Here is a 21389-nt window from a genome sequence, read left to right as displayed (position 1 = left end):
GAAAGTAAAACTAACACATTTTTTATTTCGCACGTTAGGAGCATTCGCAACTTGCGGATACTCCTAAAGGCTACATCGGGTTAAGGATAACCCTAATAAAAGAGAAAAGGCCAAATTATTTGGTTAAGTTCTTTGAGAATGCCAAGGTAAGTTATAGAAAATTATAACCTTTTTTATGATTTTCAATAAACAAGTCTGCTGAGAGAAATTATCATGTTGTCCCCAGCAGAGTCGCCAGCCTGTTGGAGCCGGTTTTTTCCCGTGTTGCGTAGGACGGCAGGAGATTACTACATCGGGTTCTCAAGGAAGTCTTTATTTGATCTGGATTACTTGCGGACTCAGGACCGTGGTCCTAACTTCGCAAGTTAGAGACACTCAGAGTCGCCACCTAGGTTAGGGCCTAGGACCTGTGCCTGTTCTTCCGATGAAATGAGTAGCGGTACTCGACTTTCATCGGAGGAGCAGTATCCAAAGGGGTTCTATTGCTCTGGGTCTAGAACCTTATATTTTGCTCTTTTTGTTTAAGGAATGGTCCTTATAGATATCTGGGTAAGGGTTATGCTTACAATCGGGGAAGGTGTTAGGCATCCCTCTTGCCCGGACGAATCCGGTCTCTTAACTTAGTTTGCCATTTTTTGAAGAATTTGAACCAGGATAACTTATCTTTTTATCCTTTACTTAGGTTATTTTTAATTCAAGGATGTAAATAAAGATGAATTTACAAAAAATATCGAAAATAAGCAATAGTTATCCTGATCGATGTTGTAAGTTGTGTACGGCTCTCGAAAGGACTTGAAACTACTCACGATCAGGTTAACTTTAAACAAATGGAAAAAGATAGTGCAGAAAGTAAAAGAAAGGTAGAGGGATTTATATCATAAGTTCAGGGGGCAATTTGAGCACCTGCAATCTTATGATGTCACCACCTCATATCTTACTTTGTAAAAGAAATGACAGAAAGTGAAATAAGAGTAGAGGGATTTATATCATAAGTTCAGGGGGCAATTTGAGCGCCCAAGATCTTATGATGTAACCACCTCGTATCTTACTTTGTAAAAGAAATGACTGAAAGTAAAAGAAAGGTAGAAGGATTTATATCATAAGTTCAGGAGGCAATTTGAGCGCCCGAAATCTTATGATGTCACCACCTCTTACCTTACGTTGTAAATGAAACTCCAGAAAAGTGGTAAATTAATGTAATTTTACCGGGAGAATTGGGCAGCGTAACCGCGCTGTTTGGAGAAGAGGAGCTCTGAAGCTGCAGAGAAATCGACGGCGTAACGGCGTTGTTTTGACGAAGGGACTTCGGATTTTCCGAGATTTCGGCGGCGTAATAGCGATATGTGGCTGAAAGTGCTCCGAAGTTGTCAAAATTTTGGCAGAACAACGGCGCTACTTATTGAAAAGTTGCTCATAGTTCTGCGAAATTCGGCAGAAAAATGGCGTAAAAAAGAAGATGTCGCTCCGAACCTTCGAAATTTCGGCGGAGTGCCGACGCCCAGTGTGAACTACCTAGACTTTCTCTACTTTCTCTCTTCTAGAAAACAAAGAAACCAGGATTTTTTCCTGAACTCCAGCAGGGGTTCGGGATAACCGAAAAAGGGGGGTGAAAATATCACCCAAAGGGGGTGAAAACCAAAAAAAGAGGAGAGAGAGGGAGGAGGAGGTGTAAAAAACACTTAAGCCCCTCCTATTTATAGGGTTTGGCGGGGGTAGTTTTTGGTAATTTTCGCCCAAATTTCGCCCTGGGCGAAATTTGATGTTATCTGGATGACATCATCCCTGGTTTGTGCGATGTTTTGTCTCCTATGTTGTTCATTTTAAAACGCCCATAACTTCTTAGTTTGAACTCCAATTTACACACGGTCAGGTGGGTTGGATTCCTCGTTCCGAGAACTTTCCAATGAACCTAATATCGCTTGCTTCCAGGAAACAAAATGTCAATTGGGTTTTCGTAAAAAGGCAGGTGCTATGTAAAAATAGGCTTTTGGGTTGACGAAAAAGGCGGGTGCTGCGTAAAAATAGGCTTTTCGGTTGTTTCTTCGGGATAAAATGGTTTGCATAAATCATTTCTTTTTTGAAAATATCCTAAAGAGAGATTGAGAGAAACCTAACTGGTGCTTTGGGACTCGTCATAAGGTTCTTCCTCGCGACACCTATCATTAGTACCGTCTTGACAAAATTGGGTGTCTACAGAAGTCATCCTTTAGACTGGCTTTGTTCAGATCTCTGAAATCAACACAATACCGTACTCTTCCATCCTTTTTAGGCATTGGAACGATGTTCACCAACTACTCAGGATATGTGACAACCTCTAGAAAGCTTGCTTTCAATTGACTGATCACTTCATCTTTGATTTCGAGGACCCATTCTTGTTTCATCCTTCTGAGCTTCTGCTTCTTCGGCTTAGCTTCTGGGTAGAGAGGGATATGGTGCTGAACAATTTCCTTACTTAATCTTGGCATATCTTTGTATGACCAGGCGAAGACTTCTTTGAATTCTTTTAACAAATTGATTAACTCTGCATGCTCTTTAGGGGATAAGGTTTTGCTAATCTTTATCTCCTGAAGCAGGGATTCAATGCCTATGTTAATAGTTTCAAACTCATCCTCTAAAGGTTTTGCTCGACGCTCATCCCCTCGTTTGATTAAATTTTTAATCTCGAGGGAAATTTCGTCTGCGTCCTCATCTGAGGAGGGTTGTTCGAGGTTATTTAAAGCATTAGTTTCAGAAGAATTGAGAGACAAAGGCGAGTACAAAGCAAGTTCTTTTCATTGATATGCAAGATAAGATACATCATAAGAACTAACTGACGCGTCCTCATCGGGCTCATTTACATTTGAAATTGCTTTGAAAGAGGAATAAGATATGACTCGAGAAGTCCATAGGTGGAGACTAGGTGATAGTGGCATTTGAAGTGGATGAGGATGGGTTGTGATTTGGAAGAGGGTTGTGTAGACACCCCCATTTTGTTACGCTAGTATCATCGAGTTTTGAATCCGTATTCAGCATTAGATTAGGCATCCATGTATTTTAGGGTAGATTTCATTTCATTATGGGAGTTTTGAAGTTAATTCGCGATCCTGAAGGTCTCTAGGGGGTTCCTTTGGCCTCTGGAAGATGAAAGTTCAAGTTTCCAAGCAAATAAAAAAACCTGCTATTTTTAGAATTTTCAGGGTGTCCCTCATTTTTGTCTATTTTGCACTGCAGGGGTATTTTAGTCATTCCCGATGTGTCTTGTTTGACCCCCGAGTTATATTTGAGAAATCTTGAGTGATTTTACAAATTTTGAAAAAGCTGCTATTTTTAGAAACTCATGGGGCTTCCACATTTTCATCATCTTATGGATATTTCAATTATTTCTCATATGTCCAAAACCATCTCGAGGGTACGGCTGATGGATTAGGAGTAATTTCGTAAGATTTGGGAAACTTGCTAAATTTAGATCTCTCAAGATTTTCTCTTAGTCTTGCACTTCGGGGGTATTTTAGACATTTCCAATCATATCATATTTGGTCCCTAAGTTGTGTCTAAGAAATCTTGAGTCCGTTCATAAATTTTTGAAAATCTGCTATTTTTAGAATTTCTCAGGGTTTTTCCTAGTATCGCCAAATTCTAGCACCTCGGGGTAATTTGGTCTTTTCCTGTGTAATTCTTTTGATCCCCGAAATATGTCTGAGAGATTATGAATGATTTCCTGAATTTTGGGAAACCTGCTAAATTTAGAATTTCTCAGGAGTTTCGCTTAATTTGGAAATTCTAAGTGTTGAGGGCATTTTGGGTATTTTCAGGGGATACCAAATGATCCTGTTTAATATTGCTCACCGAAATGACCCAATTTTAAAAGTTTCTATTTTTTAAGTTTGACCACAAAGATTTCCATATTTAATTTTTCCCTTTAGGGGTGAACCAATCTGAGGGTATTTTGGTCGTATTTGGATGTCAAACAGTCAAATAGGGGCATTTTGGTCCGAAAAGTTATTTTCCAAAAAAGATGGTCCGATCATGTGTGAGGGATGCACCATAAATGTCAAATGGGTTGGGTCCATATATAGAATGTTGAATTTAGAAAGATTTTATTGATTTTTTACGGAAAAACCCGAAACCAGTGTGAAATGGCCCATTGGGCTAAAGCCCGCAAAGATGGAGCTCATGTGGGTTCACCCATATGGGTCAACCACCATGGTGGGCGGCCCACATGGTTGACCCACATGAGTTGAGCACCCAACATTGATGATGTCACAATGGTGACATCATATTTGTTAAAAGAAAAATAAAAAGAATAAAAAATGAAAAGAAGGAAAGAAGAAAAAGAGGAATGATTGCTTAAAATGGTTTTCTTCCAAAGAAGCAATGTGGAATGAGAATAGCATGTCTTGATTGACAAGAAATTAAGATTGGAATCAAATCCAATTTGGAAACAAGAAAGAAAGAAAGCAAGAGGGGAAAATTGGAGAAAAGCCAAAAAAGGAGCTCTCACATTGGAAATTATTATTTCTCTCTTAACCCTAGCTTTTTTTGTATAAAAATCAAAGCAAACAATCCTAGAAAAGATTGAAAAAAATCCAAATTCGTCTTTTTTCTCTCTCCTCTCAAGAAAAAAAAAAACCTCTTCTCTCTTGAAGTGTGTTCATATCTCTTAAGGGTTCTTCACAAAAGGGATTCTTAAAATTCCTTTTCTTCTTCAACAAATCACACATCAAGGATCTTTGGGGTGTTCTTTGGGTCTTCTTCATCATATAAAAGGATGTGACAAAGCGTATACCTCGGATCTATGCACCCTAGAGACAAGGAGCGCAATCAACCGTAGGATTTTTATCTTTGTAATATCAAAAGTAGAAAAACATGCTAGGGTTTTACTTTTGATACATCAAATCAATGAATTTTTCCTTGAAATTTCAGTATGTTATAATATATATTATAATTTTTCAAAATTCAAAATTTCACCAAAAAATTAAATTTCCTCCATTTAATAATGATTTTCTTTCATTTTTTATTCAATATGGATTTAAATCGGATTATCAAAGCAAGTGTTAGAAAACGTGGGTTTCTTTAAAAAATGATATTTTTTGGGATTTCTATAAATTAAAATAATTCTGGAAACTTAATTTCCAATCACGGTTTGGCCGTTTTAATTTTCATTCTATTTTTCAAACAATAACCCCTTTCAGAGTTATTTCTTGATGAACGAATCCAAAAGTATATCAAACCATGTCCAAAATTTGTGAAATCTTGTTTCCAAACCAATGTTTTGGTTTCCAGAACACCCAAACATTTTTGGATTTTTTTGAATTTTTTTAATCCGGTTTTAAATTATTTTAAATTTTGGTCATTTTTAATAAATATCAGAATGTCTTACAAATTGATGAAAGTCTCCAGAATTAATTTTTAATAATAAATTGAATTTCTCATGAAATTTGTTTTTCGAAAAAAGGTTTTTTTATTTGTTTTCTAATCGCTTCTTCGTTTTAGGTGCCATAATTCGTTTTCGTATTAAATTAGTAAATTTTTGAAATTTTTCTTTACAAACCAGTAACTTTGGTTACTAGAATGTTAGATAAAAAATTTCAATTGGTTTTGCAAAGTTTTAATATAGTTTTGTAATTTATTTTAATAAATGAGTTTCAATTCCTAAGAAACAAATTCCCCTTTTCTATTTAAAAATCAATTTTATGGAGGAGATTTAATTTTTAAGTTTTGAAATTTTGATAGAAAATTTTATAATCTATTTTATATCTATTGGGATTTTTTATTTGATTTTAGGATACTATTAGGTTTGCTTTTTAAGTAATTTTTTGCTTTCATCCGATTTTTGTGTGAATTTCAATTGACATCAAATCGTAATAAAAGTCCATGAAAGTCATACCGTAGTCTGATTTCATGATTATCTTTATTCTGTGAAAGCTTGGATTAATTTGAAATTGATATGCTATACGTTACTGTATTAATCTATGAACTGATTTGAATTTTGAGAAATTGGAAATTGATATCAAATCTTAATGAAAATTTATATAACTTTTCCAACAAGCTATATTAATCTAGATATCTATTCTGTAAAAGTTTGGATTAATTTTAAATTTATATGCTATAAGTTGCTGTGTTAATCTATAATCTGATTTAAATTTTGGAAAATCGAAAATTCTTAACAAATCTTAATGATAATTCATAAAAATTTTCCAGTAAGCTACAATCATCCATATCTTGTTACTGGAAAATTTTCAGCTGATTTGGGGTTTGATTGCTTAGGGTTTCTGTCTAATCCTAGCAATCTGGTCTTAATGTTAATAAATCATAATTTAATAGCAAATCAACACAAAAGTCAGTAAAAACCTCAAACAAATCTTAAATTTACATCATGAATTTAATCCCTAACTTGTTTGAAACAGAAAGCTTAGGGTTCATAGATCTCCATTGCAAATTCGCTATACCGCGATAGTCTAACTGCCGAGATTGCAACCTAATCGTATACTAATTGCAATTAATCCTGCACAATTGGAGTGCGTAAATTATAGTATGAAGATGAATCAACGATGACTGGAGGTTCCATAAAGAAATAAAGAAACCACAACCAAGGGCTCCAGCGAGGAAACGTAGAGAAGATGAATAAGAACTACTAATCCACCAGGAAGCTCATAGAAAAAGCGCACAAGAAAGGACCAAGTGAATAGAGAGACCCATATAGAGACTAGGAAGATGCCAAAGACGTAGTAAGAAGAGAGAAATCTAACACATCAAAGAAAGATGGTAAGAAATAAGGCTTTTAACAAAGAAATCCAAACACTGCTTGGGTTTTCAGTGGGGGCGCGAGTGGGTTTAAGGGTGGCAAAACGTTGGACTGCTTGGGTTTCAGGGGGCGCGAGTGGGTTTGAGAGGGGGCAAAACGTGGAACGTGCTTGGGTTTCCAGGGGGCGCGAGTGGGTTTGAGGGGAGGGGTAAAAAGATGAGATCTGTTTTGGATATGGGGAAGGTTAGGGTTAGGTTTAGGGCATGGGAGAGATGAAGATGAGAATGAGGAAGGGTTAGAGAGATAAATACGAGGATGAGGAAATGGGTTAGGATTAGGGTTGAGCAATGGAGAAGATGAAGGCTAAGGGGTTTTCCTAAGGATCAAAAACCCTAGGGCTCTGATACCATGTTGAGAGAAAGAATTAGAGAAGAGAAAGTGAGTTAGAGAGATGATCTCCCCCTCACTAATATATTTATTAATAATCGAGAAGCATAATTACATCTATGCCCTCAGGCTTATTACATATATCCAACTATATTCAACAGTTTCGATAGGATTTAGTTGTTGGTCCAGGTTGTTTCTTCGAAACTCTATTTTGTTCAATATTGTGTTCAATGCCATATGACTCCCAACATGTTGTTACACCACCATGGCCATTCACTTATCCATTTAAGTCCTTAAAGGGAGTGTTAGTCTCTTTGAAAAATATATTTTTAGGGATTTTAAGATGTGCCTTGATCAAGAGAAAACACAAGAGAGAAAGGTGATACATACTACCATTCTAAGTATTCTCTTGAACTTCTCTTCAGCCAATCTTCATTTGATCTTCAATGTGGTGCTTGGCTTGCTTTGGGATCTTCAAAGTTGAGCTTCTTTCTTTGACACCTTGGTTCAAGCTCCTTTGTCCTTTGCATTTCTTGTTGATCCTCCAACTTTGGCCTTCATTGATTTTTTCTGATTGTCCAAATGCTTGATGTGGATGATGCTGAGCTTCTCCTTGGTAGATCCTCCAAGGTATGATTTGTCCAACAGTGCTCTAGCTCCTTTGTCCATTTGTTGGTTCATCTTTAAGCATAGGCCATCTATGTATGTGCTAGCCTGGATTGACCTATTACTTTCCTATCCATAGCACAACACTTAAGGCAAACTTATTAGCCCATAAACGACTAATCAATTTGCGTTTGTAAATCATCAAAATGAGGTAAGAGGATGAGCCCTTGGGCGTACAATCTCCCCTTTTTGTGATGACAAACCAAATTGCTTAGGGAGGTGGAAGGATCCTCTTATGAGGATTAGATACGCAAGATAATAGTGACTACTCCCCCTCAACATATGCACAAGCTATATTTAACCAATTTGTTAGCCCAAGGGTTCAACAAGTACTCCCATTGAAATATTTTGATGATTAACAAACTCAATTTGTTATAAAATAAAGGTTTTATACACTAATGATTTCCATTGGCAAAGTTATGGTGTTGATAGCATAGCATCCTCAAGAGTGCATGACAAATGGCAAATCATTCAAGCTCAAAGTGATATCAAAGGCATGAAGAAGGCATCACCATCTCAAAGGTATTCAAAGACAAGGTTGAACTCAAGCCTAACAAGAATGGTAATCATCTCAAAAGTTCAAGCTTGGCTCAAGCATCAGTGGAGCTGAGTGAAGAGATGTCAAGGCCTCTACAAGGTGCCAACAAGATCGAAGACCAAGTAAATTTAGAATGTAAATGGTCCTTCATGTTTAATCTAGGTCTATGGCACAAAGGAGATTTAAAATCAAACTAATTTGAACTTAATGGGTTTGTGAATGATCATAGTGGTGTCCCAACATTGTTGGACCCTCATGACATTCCATTTCACTTGATAAATTAAAGTTCCAAAAGCCCAAACAAAAACAGCAAAATTATAAGAAAAAATCTGCTGTCGTAGGCTTCTTGGAACTCCGAGAATATTCTCGGAGCTTCGAGAATGGTTCCAGGTTAAAAAAAATAAGGCTCGGAGCTCTGAGCCCGGAGTTCGAAAAGACAGTTGGGGAGCTTAAAAATTGTGTATTTTTTTCTCCTCTATAAATAGGAACCACGGGACTCTTGGAACACAACCTAAGGAGTTTACAAAGATTTCAAGAGCACTAAAAGGCATTCATTCTCCTTCTCTTGAAGATCTTCACTCTTCATCTCTCTCTTATGCCATTTACCTTAGATTATTCTTGAGAGACTTTAGGACCTTCATTTGTTCATCTTGTTCTTGTGAGAGTGAGTGAGCTTTACTTTAAATTAGCCTATCTAGAGGAAAGCAAGCCTTTTCATTTCATCTTCTTTGTATTTGGCACAAAGGGCACCGTAGAAGACCCTTGGAGCGTGAAGCTCGATTTGTACAAGGCGGAAGGAACGCCGTATTTAAGTTCCTTAGAGAAGATAGTGGAATCCTGAAGGAGAGTAACTTGAGAAGAGTGGAGTAGGTCTTGAGCTAAGACCGAACCACTATAAAAATCCTTGTGTCAAAGCTTCCTTGTCTCTTCACATCTTCTCTTGTGGTAAGCTTTTTTACTATTGCTTTAAATAATATCTTTGATATCCTATTCAATCTAAAACTAGTGCAATCTAAGTTTTTATAATCCTTAAAATTTGAAAAGAAACCCAATTCACCCCCTCTTGGTTTGCTAAGTGGAATTTCACTTGGTATCAGAGCATAGGCTCTTACATAGGATTTCTCTTTGAAAATCTACAAGGGAAAGATCCAAATGGCAACCTTTTCTCATAGCAATGAGGGGCAATCCACTACTAGACCTCCCTTCTTCAATGGCTTAAACTATCCATATTGGAAAGCTAGAATGAGAGTGTTTTTAAATTCCTTAGATTTTGATGTTTGGAGAAGTACCCAAAATGGATATAATGAACCTAGTATTGATATGAAACTATGGGATGAAAATGAAAGAAAAGAATCCACTATCAATGCAAAAGCAATGAATGCCTTGATTTGTGCCTTATCTCCCGAGGAGTTCAATCGAGTTTCTACTCTTGAAACCGCTAACGAGATTTGGAATATGTTAGAGATAGCTCATGAAGGGACAAATCAAGTGAAAGAGTCCAAGATGAATCTTCTCTTTAGAGAGTATGAACTATTCAGATGGACCCGAATGAAACCATTGCCGAAATGCATACTAGGTTCACAAACATAACAAATGGGTTGAGATCATTAGGTAAACAATTGTCTAGCAAGGACTTAGTTACCAAAATACTTAGGTCATTACCTAAAGACTGGGATCCCAAGGTCACCGCCAATGAAGAAGCAAAAGACGTTTCAAAAATGGGCTTAGAATACTTAATAGGTTCATTAATAACTTTTGAAATAGTTTTAAAAGGAAGAGAAACCTCAAACAAACAAAAGGAAGATACAAAAAGGAAAGGAATAGCTTTCAAAGCAAGAGTTGAGAGTGAAGAGGAAGAGAGTGAAGATGACACACAAGATGATCTTGCTCTCTTCACCAAGAGATTCAAGAAATTTCTCAAGTTCAAGAAAGGAGGCAACTCTAGCCAAGGAAGAAATAGGCCTTCAAGCAAAGAGGAGATGAGATGCCATAAGTGCAACAAGGTTGGTCATATACGACCAAATTGCCCACTCATCAACAACAATGATAAGGATAGGAAGAATAGAAGAAATGACAAAAAGGCTTTGTGTGCGGTGGCTTGGGATGAAGGGAGTGCTTCATCCGGAAATGAATCCAACGGAAATGATGAAGATGACCTTTGCTTCATGGGACTCGCCGATGTGACACAAGATATCTCCATATCCGAGGTAAATGATGTTGATGATATGTCTCATGAATTCTCTAATGACGAAGTAATATTTGCTTCTGAAAAACTTCATGAAAATTTGGATTTACAACTTGCCAAAAACAAAATAATGAAAAAATCCTTACAAGATATCACTAGGGTATTTGGGCTCTTGAAAAAGGAATTCGATTTGCAAACCAATACAAGTGAAAAATTAATTTTGAAAAACAAAGTTTTGAATGAAGAAATAGACAAATTAATCCTTGAAAACAAAAGCTTGAAAGAGGAAAATGAGACACTTGTTTTGAAATGCAAAGAACTTGATTTAACGTTTAGAAAATTCTCATATGGCAAAAACAAACTAGATGAAATTCTTGAAAATAAGCTTGTCTCTTTAGAAAAAAATAGTCTTGGTTACCAACCATTTTCTAAAGGAAAAGCTTCATTCAAAAATAAGTTTATAATAAATTCCTCCCACATCCATGCTAACACTAGTGCCTTTATTCCTACTTGTCACTATTGTGGTAGAATAGGACACTTAAGGTTTGCATGCAATATTAAGAAATCAAAAGCATCTAAATTTATGTAGTTTAAAAAAGATGAGCTTTATGATGTTGCTAACCTTGAAGGACCCAAGAAAAAGTGGGTACCTAAAACTTCAACATGAGCTTTGATTATTGTAGGCGTGCTTGAAAGGAAAACCCTCAAAGGACAAGTGGTTCTTGGATAGCGGTTTCTCAAGGCACATGACGGGAGATGTAACCAAGTTCGCCTTTGTCACCATGAGTCATCAAGGAAATGTCACCTTTGGAGATGATACAAGAAGCAAAATCATCGGTGAAGGTACCATTAAAATTAAGGACATTAAGGTTGAACATGTTTTGCTCGTTGACGGCCTTTCATTTAATTTAATAAGCATTAGTCAACTATGTGATCTTGGTCACAAAGTTCTTTTTGAAAAAGATAGTTGTAAGATTTTGAATGCTAAAAATAATTAAATTGAATTTGTTGCATATAGAGATGGCAATATGTATTCATTAGCATTAGAAGACCTTGAAAATCAAAACATCCAATGTCTCTCCGCCATGGATGATAACCCTTGGTTATGGCATAGGAGACTTGGTCATGCTCATATGGATTTGATTTCAAGATTATCTTCTAAGAATCTTGTGCGAGAGTTACCTAAACTCAAATACATTAGAGATAAAGTTTGTAATGCTTGCTTTCATGGAAAACATGCTAAAGACTCTTTTAAACCCATAAGTGTATTATCTACCTCTTATCCATTACAACCCTTCACATGGACCTATTTGGTCCCATGAAGACTAGTAGTAGAGGAGGCAGTAGATATGTATATGTGATTGTTGATGACTACTCTAGGTTCACTTGGGTATTGTTTTTAACTAGTAAAGATGAAACCTTCAAGAAATTTGTCAACTTGTGCAAGCGAATTCAAAATGAACAAGGGGTTTTCATAAATGAATTTTGAAGTGATCATGGAACCGAGTTTGAGAACATTGAGTTTGATACCTTTTGTAATGAAAATGGAATCAAGCACAATTTCTCGGCTCCAAGAACCCCCCAACAAAATGAGGTAGTTGAAAGAAAAAATAGATCACTTATTGAAATGTCTAGAACCATGTTAAATGAGTACAATGTTCCAAGAAACTTTTGGGCGGAAGCCGTTCACACGGCTTGCTATCTTTTAAATAGAGTGCTCATTAGACCTCACCTTAACAAAACACCTTATGAATTATGGAGTGGAACACCCCCCAAAGTTAGCTACTTCAAAGTTTTCGGTTGTAAATGTTTTATATTAAACATGAAAGACACCTTGCACAAGTGTGATTCAAAATCCGATGAAGGTATCTTCTTAGGTTATTCAACCCATAGTAAAGCTTATAGAGTCTACAACAAAAGAACTCAAGTTGTGGAAGAATCCGTGCATATCAAATTTAATGAGTCATTTGAACCTCCTAAAGTCATTAATGAAGATGATGACGGTGTCAATCCTCTAGAGCCTCATAGCCAAGTAGAGTCTATTGTTCAACCCTTAGAAAATCTTGATTTAGAAGGTCAACCTATAGAAGAACTTCAAGTTGAAGGTCTTCCCAAACATAGTAGAATCATGTTTAGTCACCCTTCTACTCAAATCATAGGTGAAACCTCACAAGGAGTTAAGACAAGATCTCACTACAGGAATGTTTGTGCCAACACGGCCTTTATTTCCCAAATAGAACCCAAGTCCATAAAAGAAGCTGAAAAGGATAAATTTTGGATGATTGCTATGCAAGATGAACTAAACCAATTCGAGAGAAACCAAGTATGGAGGTTAGTTCCTAGGCCTAGTGATCACCCGGTTATTGGGACTAAATGGGTGTTTAGAAACAAACTCGATGAGCATGGAGATATTCAAAGGAATAAAGCTAGATTGGTAGCCCAAGATTACAACCAAGAGGAAGGTATCGATTATGATGAGACCTTTGCTCCGGTTGTTAGATTGGAAGCCATAAGAATGCTACTTGCATTTGCATCCCATAAAAACTTTAAGTTGTATCAAATGGATGTAAAGAGTGCATTCCTAAATGGGTATATTATGGAGGAAGTTTATGTTGAACAACCTCCCGGTTTTGAGGATTTCAAATACCCTAATCACGTATATAGGTTGGACAAAGCCTTGTATGGTCTAAAGCAAGCTCCTAGAGCTTGGTATGAGAGGCTTAGCTCCTTCCTATTAGAGAGTGGCTTTCAAATGGGCACGGTTGACAAAATCTTGTTCATTAAAAGAAAAGGAAAAGATATGCTTATTGTTCAAGTCTATGTAGATGATACAATATTTGGTGCTACCAATGAAAAGATGTGTGAAGAATTCGCACAATCCATGCAAAAAGAGTTTGAGATGAGTATGATGGGAGAGCTTACCCATTTCCTAGGACTTCAAATCAAACAATGTAAAAATAGAATTTTCATCAACCAAGAGAAGTATACTAAGGAACTCCTTAAGAAATTTGGCATGGATAGCTCACAAATCAAGCCAACTCCTATGAGTACTTCCACCAAATTAGAAAATGATGAAATTGGCAAACTGGTTGATGAGAAAAAGTTTAGAGGAATGATAGGTAGTCTATTATATTTGACCGCTAGTCGGCCGGATATAATGTTTAGCGTATGTATTTGTGCTAGGTTTCAATCGGCTCCTAAAGAGTCTCATTTGAGTGCCGTTAAAAGGATATTCAAATATCTCAAAGGAACTCCTTCTTTAGGTTTATGGTATGAACGATCGAATGAATTCAACCTAGTAGGATTTTTAGACGCCGACTTTGCCGGTTGTAGAATTGATAGAAAAAGCACAAGTGGCACTTGTCAATTTCTAGGAAGGTCTCTAGTGTCTTGGTTTAGCAAAAAACAAAACTCGGTAGCCTTGTCTACAACTGAAGCAGAATACATTGCGGCCGGCGCTTGTTGTGCACAAATCCTATGGATGAAGAACACTCTCATGGACTACAATCTTGCATTATATAATGTTCCAATCCATTGTGATAATACAAGTGCCATCAACTTGACAAAAAATCCAATTCAACATTCTAGAACTAAACACATAGAGGTAAGGCATCATTTCTTAAGAGATCATTCTCAAAAAGGGGATATTGAAATTAAGTACATCCACACCAATGAACAATTGGCGGATATCTTCACAAAACCCCTTAATGATGATCGATTTTGTGACCTTAGGAGTGGACTCAACATTTGGAGCTTGAATCAAGTCAAAGAGTTTGCACATGAAGCATTAATAGAAGACACAATTCTCCATGTATTTATCTATATATATATATATATATATCTCTTTTTTTTATAGTGACTACATGGCTTTAGATGATCCAACCCTAACTCTAAAACTCACTTAATTGGTACCCATAGCCCACTTCATGTCAAGGGGGAGTCGGTAGCATCACCCTTAATTAAGATACCTAAAACTTTGGCCGTGTACCATCATCTAAACCTTTGATAAGTCATATGTGTAACTTACCTGGAACGGTTCTCGAAACTCCGAGACAATTTCTCGGAACTCCGAGATCTCGTCCAGGTTGTCCTCGGAGCTCCGATAAAATGTCTTGGAACTCCGAGAATCAGGACAGTAGAAAATAAATAAAAAATGCGTGTGTTCTCGGAACTCCGAGAATATTTCTCGAAGCTCCGAGAATCGGGCCAGGAGCGTTAAAATCCCTGGACCCGGTTCATTTTTTCTTATTTCTCTCTCTTCTTTCCCTCTTCCTTCCCCTTCTCATCACACCTTAACTCCATCTTTCTTGTTTTGTTGTCATTTTCTCCTTACATCTTCCTCCAAAACCCTCTTCTCCCTTCCAAATCACTCTCTTCTTCCTAAAAACCCTTTTTTCCCATTCAAACCCTAGGATTTCACCCATTTTTTGTTTTTTCCTTCTTCCTTTCTCCATTTCTCCTAATTTCCTCCATTTTAGGGCTATTCTCTTTTTTTAACACATTATCCTTCTCTATTTCTCCTAATTTTCCTCCATTTTAGGGCTATTCTCTTTTTTTAACACATTATCCTTCTATACCCCCCATTTCCTCTCACCATGCCTCCTAAAACCAAAAATCTAAACATTGGAGGCTCCTCCCAAGCTGCAGAACCCGAATACGTTCCTGAAGAATTTCCTGAGGAAGAAGGGCCTTCACGGAAGAAGGCGAAGGCCAAGGCTATGGTGGCCGTGGTTGTGTCCAACTCCTTTTTCACTGGGGATAAGGCCAAGAAACTCTGGGCTGACGTCGGTACTCGGGGCATCCTCACTGGCAGGTACATTGACCCCCTGTCCTTCAAAATTTTGATTTACATGCCAAATTTGATGCCCTTCATTGGACACCCATCCTTCACCTCAACGAACCAGTTTACCTTCGATTGGTGCGTCTCTTCTATGCCAATCTCACCATTTCCCCTTCTTCAAAATCGAATCCAAAATCAAGAAAACAGTCATCAAACTCAACTATCACACTTTTGCCATACTTCTTGGGATTAGCTCTGAGGGCCTCTCCCACTATTTCTGGCCGGAAGATGGGACCCATTCACTTGATGATATTGATCATGACACTGTCTATGGTCGGATTACACGGCGCTACCACTCTAATATGCCCGTACAATCCGCCGACCTCATTCCGGTTGCGCGCATGCTTCACAACTTCATGTACCACATCTTCATCCCTCGTGCTGGGATGCGTGAAGCCCTACGACCCTTAGAGGCCTATATTATCTACAGCATCCTAGAGGCCCGCCAGCTCTGTCTGCCTTATATCATGTTTCACTACATGTTTCAGACCCCTGGCCGTTACCGCTCTTCCTTGCCATATGGCATGATTCTCACTTGTGTCTTCCGCCACTTTGGCATAATCTTAGATGGAGAGATGACCATGAATCCAACTGCCCTGTTTGATGTTCAGACCTTTAACCGCATGGCTCTCAATCAAGCAGCGATTGACATTGATTCTGACGATGGAGGCGGCTACGAAGCCGAGGCCCAGCCTGCACCAGCACCCCAGCCATCATAGGATACCTCTCAGTTCTGCACTCGCCAGGATTTGGCTCACATGCAGGAGGCTATTGAGCGATCCATGGCCTCACAGTTTGAGCGGCTGTCTACCCATGTCGACTCTGAGATTTCAACTCGCTTCCAGACCTTGACTACCCATGTTGATGACCAGTGGGCCGCCTATTATTGCTACCTCTCCGGTGACCAGTGGGGCCAGGCGCCGGGCAGTTCTTCTCATCAGCCACCGCCTCCTCCGCAGCAGTAGATGGCTCTCGTTCTCTGATGGTGGATTCCATTTTGCTTTGATTTAAGCTTATCTATCTGTTTCTATTATTGTAAGCCCAATGGTTTCCACCTTGGCATTCCCTTCTTATTTTGATGATTCCAATACACAAGTGATTTATGATCACTAATGTGTTTGATTGTCTAAGTTGTAGATCACATTGGTGCTAAGACAGCATTGCTTGGATTGAGGCCAAGAAGCACTCATTGGACCACTTCATGAAGGCCAAAGACATCAAAATCCAAGACAAATGAAGACTTGAAGAATCCATTGAAGATCAAGTTATATTAGATTGTATTAAGATCCAATCTTAGTTTTAGATTTGAAAGGCATAATTAAGTAAATAAACACACACTCTAAAAATATAAGTGATTGTATTTGTGGAGTTCCAACACCTTGGAACCCTCATAGCAATCCCATGTTGGTGTTAAGTTGGAAGCCCAAAAACAGAAATGAAAATCTGCTCAGACATAGGCTTCTCGGAACTCCGAGAATTATTCTCGGAACTCCGAGAAATGGTCCAGTGACATTTTTTCATCTTCTGTTTGAATTCCCGGAACTCCGAGATTTTTTTTCGGAACTCCGAGATTTTTTCTCGGAACTCCGAGAACACTTCAACGGTCGGAAAAATGGCCGTTGGAAATTTTGCTGGAATTACCACAATGCCATTGAACGGTCATATTTTGGTTTTCCTATATATATGGGCATTCCAAACATTACAATGATCAATCCTAACACTCTAAAAACCTACTTGAACATCCTTAGAGTGAATCAAACTTGTTTATGCCTCTCATCATCTAAGATTAGGATTCGGATCTATAGGCTATATTTGTACATCTTCTGCAAAGTTGTAAACCCTTATGAGGGATTTTTGTTCTTTCTTTCTTATTCAAGAAATTGTATTCGGGCGAGTGTTCGGAGAAGCGTAGCCCACTCTCCGTGGTGAAGATTGCCACCAAGGTTAAAGGTAATCAGAATTTGTAATCGGCACCGATCTTCGCCGAAGTTAAGAAGATCACTTAGTGAAGCCATCAACGGGTCTTTGTTGGTGGAGTGGAGTAGGCCTCGCGTTTTGAGGACCGAACCACTTTAGATCTCGAGTGCACTCTCTCTTGAACTCTAGCTCTTTATTTTGCATTGCACCTCTAGATTTAACTTGTGTAATTGAATTTCATTTTGATCTCTTAATTTCCAATTTAGGTTTGAGTTTTCAAAAGATTAAAACTTGATAGAAACCTAATTAATTCTCACTCCTCATAGTTGCCGTACTCGGGACCACCCTTGGAATTTCAATTATATGTTGGTTGTATGGATCTTATTAGCTAGATCCTTCTCCAGTCAGTTGGATCTTTTTGGGATGTATTCCGTTTATCTCCTTCTGTCACTGTTATGATGTGTCGTGGACGCTATGTCCTTTGACTGGTTGTATGCACTTTTATGTATGCCATTTCACATCATCTATCTATATATATCTCTTTGGTTTACTGTGCGGTGTGCATCTCTGTTTTATTTCTTTGCTTGCATACCTTATCTTATGCCTGCTTTCTCTATTGCATTGCAATTCCCTTGTCGCATTGGCTTACACCTACCCTCTTTCCTTTTGTTCCACCTTTTTGGTGATGACAAAAGGAGGAGAATATTTGAGCTCCCAAGTAATAATAACATGCATATATTAAGGGAGAGCAAAGCTCTATGCTTATAATTTTGTAATCAAATTTCAATCATTAAAGTAATGCCTTAAATGTTCAATTAAATCAAACTCTTAGGGGGAGCCCAAATTATTTTATTCAGCCCTAAAGGGGGAGCTCCTACCCTAAAACAAATTATGTTTGTCATCATAAAAAAGGGGAAGATTGTTAGCCCAAGGGTTCAACAAGTACTCTCATTGAAATGTTTTGATGATTAACAAACTCAATTTGTTATAAAATAAAGGTTTTATACACTAATGATTTCCATTGGCAAAGTTATGGTGTTGATAGCATAGCATCCGCAAGAGTGCATGAAAAATGGCAAATCATTCAAGCTCAAAGTGATATCAAAGGCATGAAGAAGGCATCACCATCTCAAAGGTATTCAAAGACAAGGTTGAACTCAAGCCTAACAAGAATGGTAATCATCTCAAAAGTTCAAGCTTGGCTCAAGCATCAGTGGAGCTGAGTGAAGAGATGTCAAGGCCTCTACAAGGTGCCAACAAGATCGAAGACCAAGTAAATTTAGAATGTAAATGGTCCTTCATGTTTAATCTAGGTCTATGGGACAAAGGAGATTTAAAATCAAACTAATTTAAACTTAATGGGTTTGTGAATGATCATAGTGGTGTCCCAACATTATTGGACCCTCATGACATTCCATTTCACTTGATAAATTAAAGTTCCAAAAGCCCAAACAAAAACGGCAAAATTATAAGAAAAAATCTGCTGTTGTAGGCTTCTCGGAACTCCGAGAATGGTTCCAGGTTCAAAAAAAATAAGGCTCGGAGCTCCGAGCCCGGAGTCCGAGAAGACCGTTGGGGAGCTTAAAAATTGTGTATTTTTTTCTCCTCTATAAATAGGAACCATGGGACTCTTGGAACACAACCTAAGGAGTTTACAAAGATTTCAAGAGCACTAAAAGGCATTCATTCTCCTTCTCTTGAAGATCTTCACTCTCCATCTCTCTCTTGTGCCATTTACCTTAGATTATTCTTGAGAGACTTTAGGACCTTCATTTGTTCATCTTGTTCTTGAGAGAGTGAGTGAGCTTTACTTTAAATTAGCCTATCTAGAGGCAAGCAAGCCTTTTCATTTCATCTTCTTTGTATTTGGCACAAAGGGCACCGTAGAAGACCCTTGGAGCGTGAAGCTCGATTTGTACAAGGCGGAAGGAACGCCGTATTTAAGTTCCTTGGAGAAGATAGTGGAATCCTCAAGGAGAGTAACTTGAGAAGAGTGGAGTAGGTTTTGAGCTAAGACCGAACCACTATAAAAATCCTTGTGTCAAAGCTTCCTTGTCTCTTCACCTCTTCTCTTGTGGTAAGCTTTTTTACTATTGCTTTAAATAATAATTTTGATTTCTTATTCAATCTAAAACTAGTGCAATCTAAGTTTTCAAAATCCTTAAAATTTGAAAAGAAACCCAATTCACCCCCTCTTGGGTTGCTAAGTGGAATTTCACAATTAAACCAAAAAATGCATACGGATTATGGATCTAATCAATTTCTCAAAATTCTCCCCCTTTTGGCATTGACAAAAATGAAGGATTAAGCATTTAAGCATAATACATAAAGCATCAAAGATATATAATGAGAATATGATGCTCCCCCTAGCTTCTTTTCATGATTAGCCAATGAAATCAATGCATTTATGGCATGATAAGAGATAATCAACATAGAAAAGGAATAATACAAAACAAATCAAGCCTACGTTGGAAAAATAAAGAGACATTACCATTTTTAGCACTTTCTTTTAGGCTATATCATAGTATATGAATAAAACCAATATAAATCTACCCTATGACCCATAATACAATAATAGATTAGCAAGTGAAAGCTTATATTTTACTTATTATGAAAGAAAATAAGCAAGTTTAAAGTTTAGCATGATAAGCCCCAAATTTTTTGAATTCCTATTATAATCTTATCATGAGGTAATGTGTAGTTATAGATTCATCATGATAAGTAAGAATAGATATTTTTCAAGTTAAAAATATTCTCTTAAATTGTCATGCATAGAAATGAACATTTGAACCTGATATGGCATGATAGTGAGCTCTATCATGGATATACGGATAGCCAAGTGAGAATACACATGATAAGTACTAAAATTTAAAGAAATTGAGATAAGCAAGTTTGATTTATTTCTATGAATGTGTATCTAGAAGGATGTGCAATTTTTAGCTCTTGTTTAAAAGCATAGATCATTTAAGCTACATTTTTTTTTGAAGATATGCAAGTTTGAGCACAACTAGTGGGGATATGTTTGAATGGACAATGTAAGTATCTCACAATGATCCATATAAACATAAAAATAGCAAGAATTAGCTCTCCCCTTTGTATTTGTCATTGGCCTTAGATGAAACCTATGACTCAAGGCATGATATACACAATAGGCCAAAAATATGGCAATTGAATACTTTGGCCAATAAAACTTATCATGAATATATAGAATAAATTACTTTACAAGCGCATTATAAGGAGATATTTTCATAGGAAATGGGATAATCATCTATAAGGAGGTCCTATGAAAGAAATTCTAGAGACTATACAACATAGAGCTCTAGAATGGGAATACTTATGCTTGGAATATATAATAACATGTATGATCATCCAAAATAAGTCAAGGGCCTAAAGGATATAACACTAAGGTTTAGGCTATGAGCTTTTTGTCTATACAAAAAATGAAATGATACCAAAATAAGAACACACGACAAGCCCAAAACAACACGTATAGAGCAACCATGCTCCAAATGAATGTACTAATCATATGATGAATGATATAAATATTTAGAGTCATATGATAAGTCATAAAGGACAAGATTAACTTTAAATCTCTCCATTTGAAAAAGGATCAAGCAATGCATGAATCCATAGACACCAAGGAATTTTGGATATTTTCCTATTATTACCAAATAAGACTCATCCCTTGGGCTACAAAGATACTTACACTTTAAGTGTCGGTTTATCATGATAAGAATATAGCCATAGTCTAGCTCATCATGATAAACAATTTTAGCACAAAAGAATTGAAATCTAAGCTCATGTTCCCCCTAAATGTGATATAAATTTTTACAATTTTAAATTTTGCTTCCCTTAAGTATATATCATATAAGCTAGGTAGGAAGATCACACAAATATACCTAATCATGTTTGAGATGTTGGCTCAAGCTCAAATAGTTAAGTGTGTTAATTAGATGAAGGTTCCTTCTCCATCTTTGGAAATAAGAAGGCTAAGGGTACCAATTGAGTGGCTTTTAGGGTTAAGATTTGACATCTCAGTCATGTACATAATAAACAAGCGGGGGTGATACCTATAGAATTTATATATTACCAATTAGGCTCAATTCTATAGAACTCAGACATAAAAGAATTT

This window comes from Tasmannia lanceolata, unplaced genomic scaffold, assembly GCF_043159265.1.
Source record: "Tasmannia lanceolata isolate RefF3 unplaced genomic scaffold, GAP_Taslan_0.1 ptg000019l, whole genome shotgun sequence".
In the NCBI taxonomy this organism is placed as follows: Eukaryota; Viridiplantae; Streptophyta; class Magnoliopsida; order Canellales; family Winteraceae; genus Tasmannia; species Tasmannia lanceolata.
The sequence above is the reverse complement of the archived record's forward strand: the minus strand, read 5'-3'. Positions refer to the sequence as shown.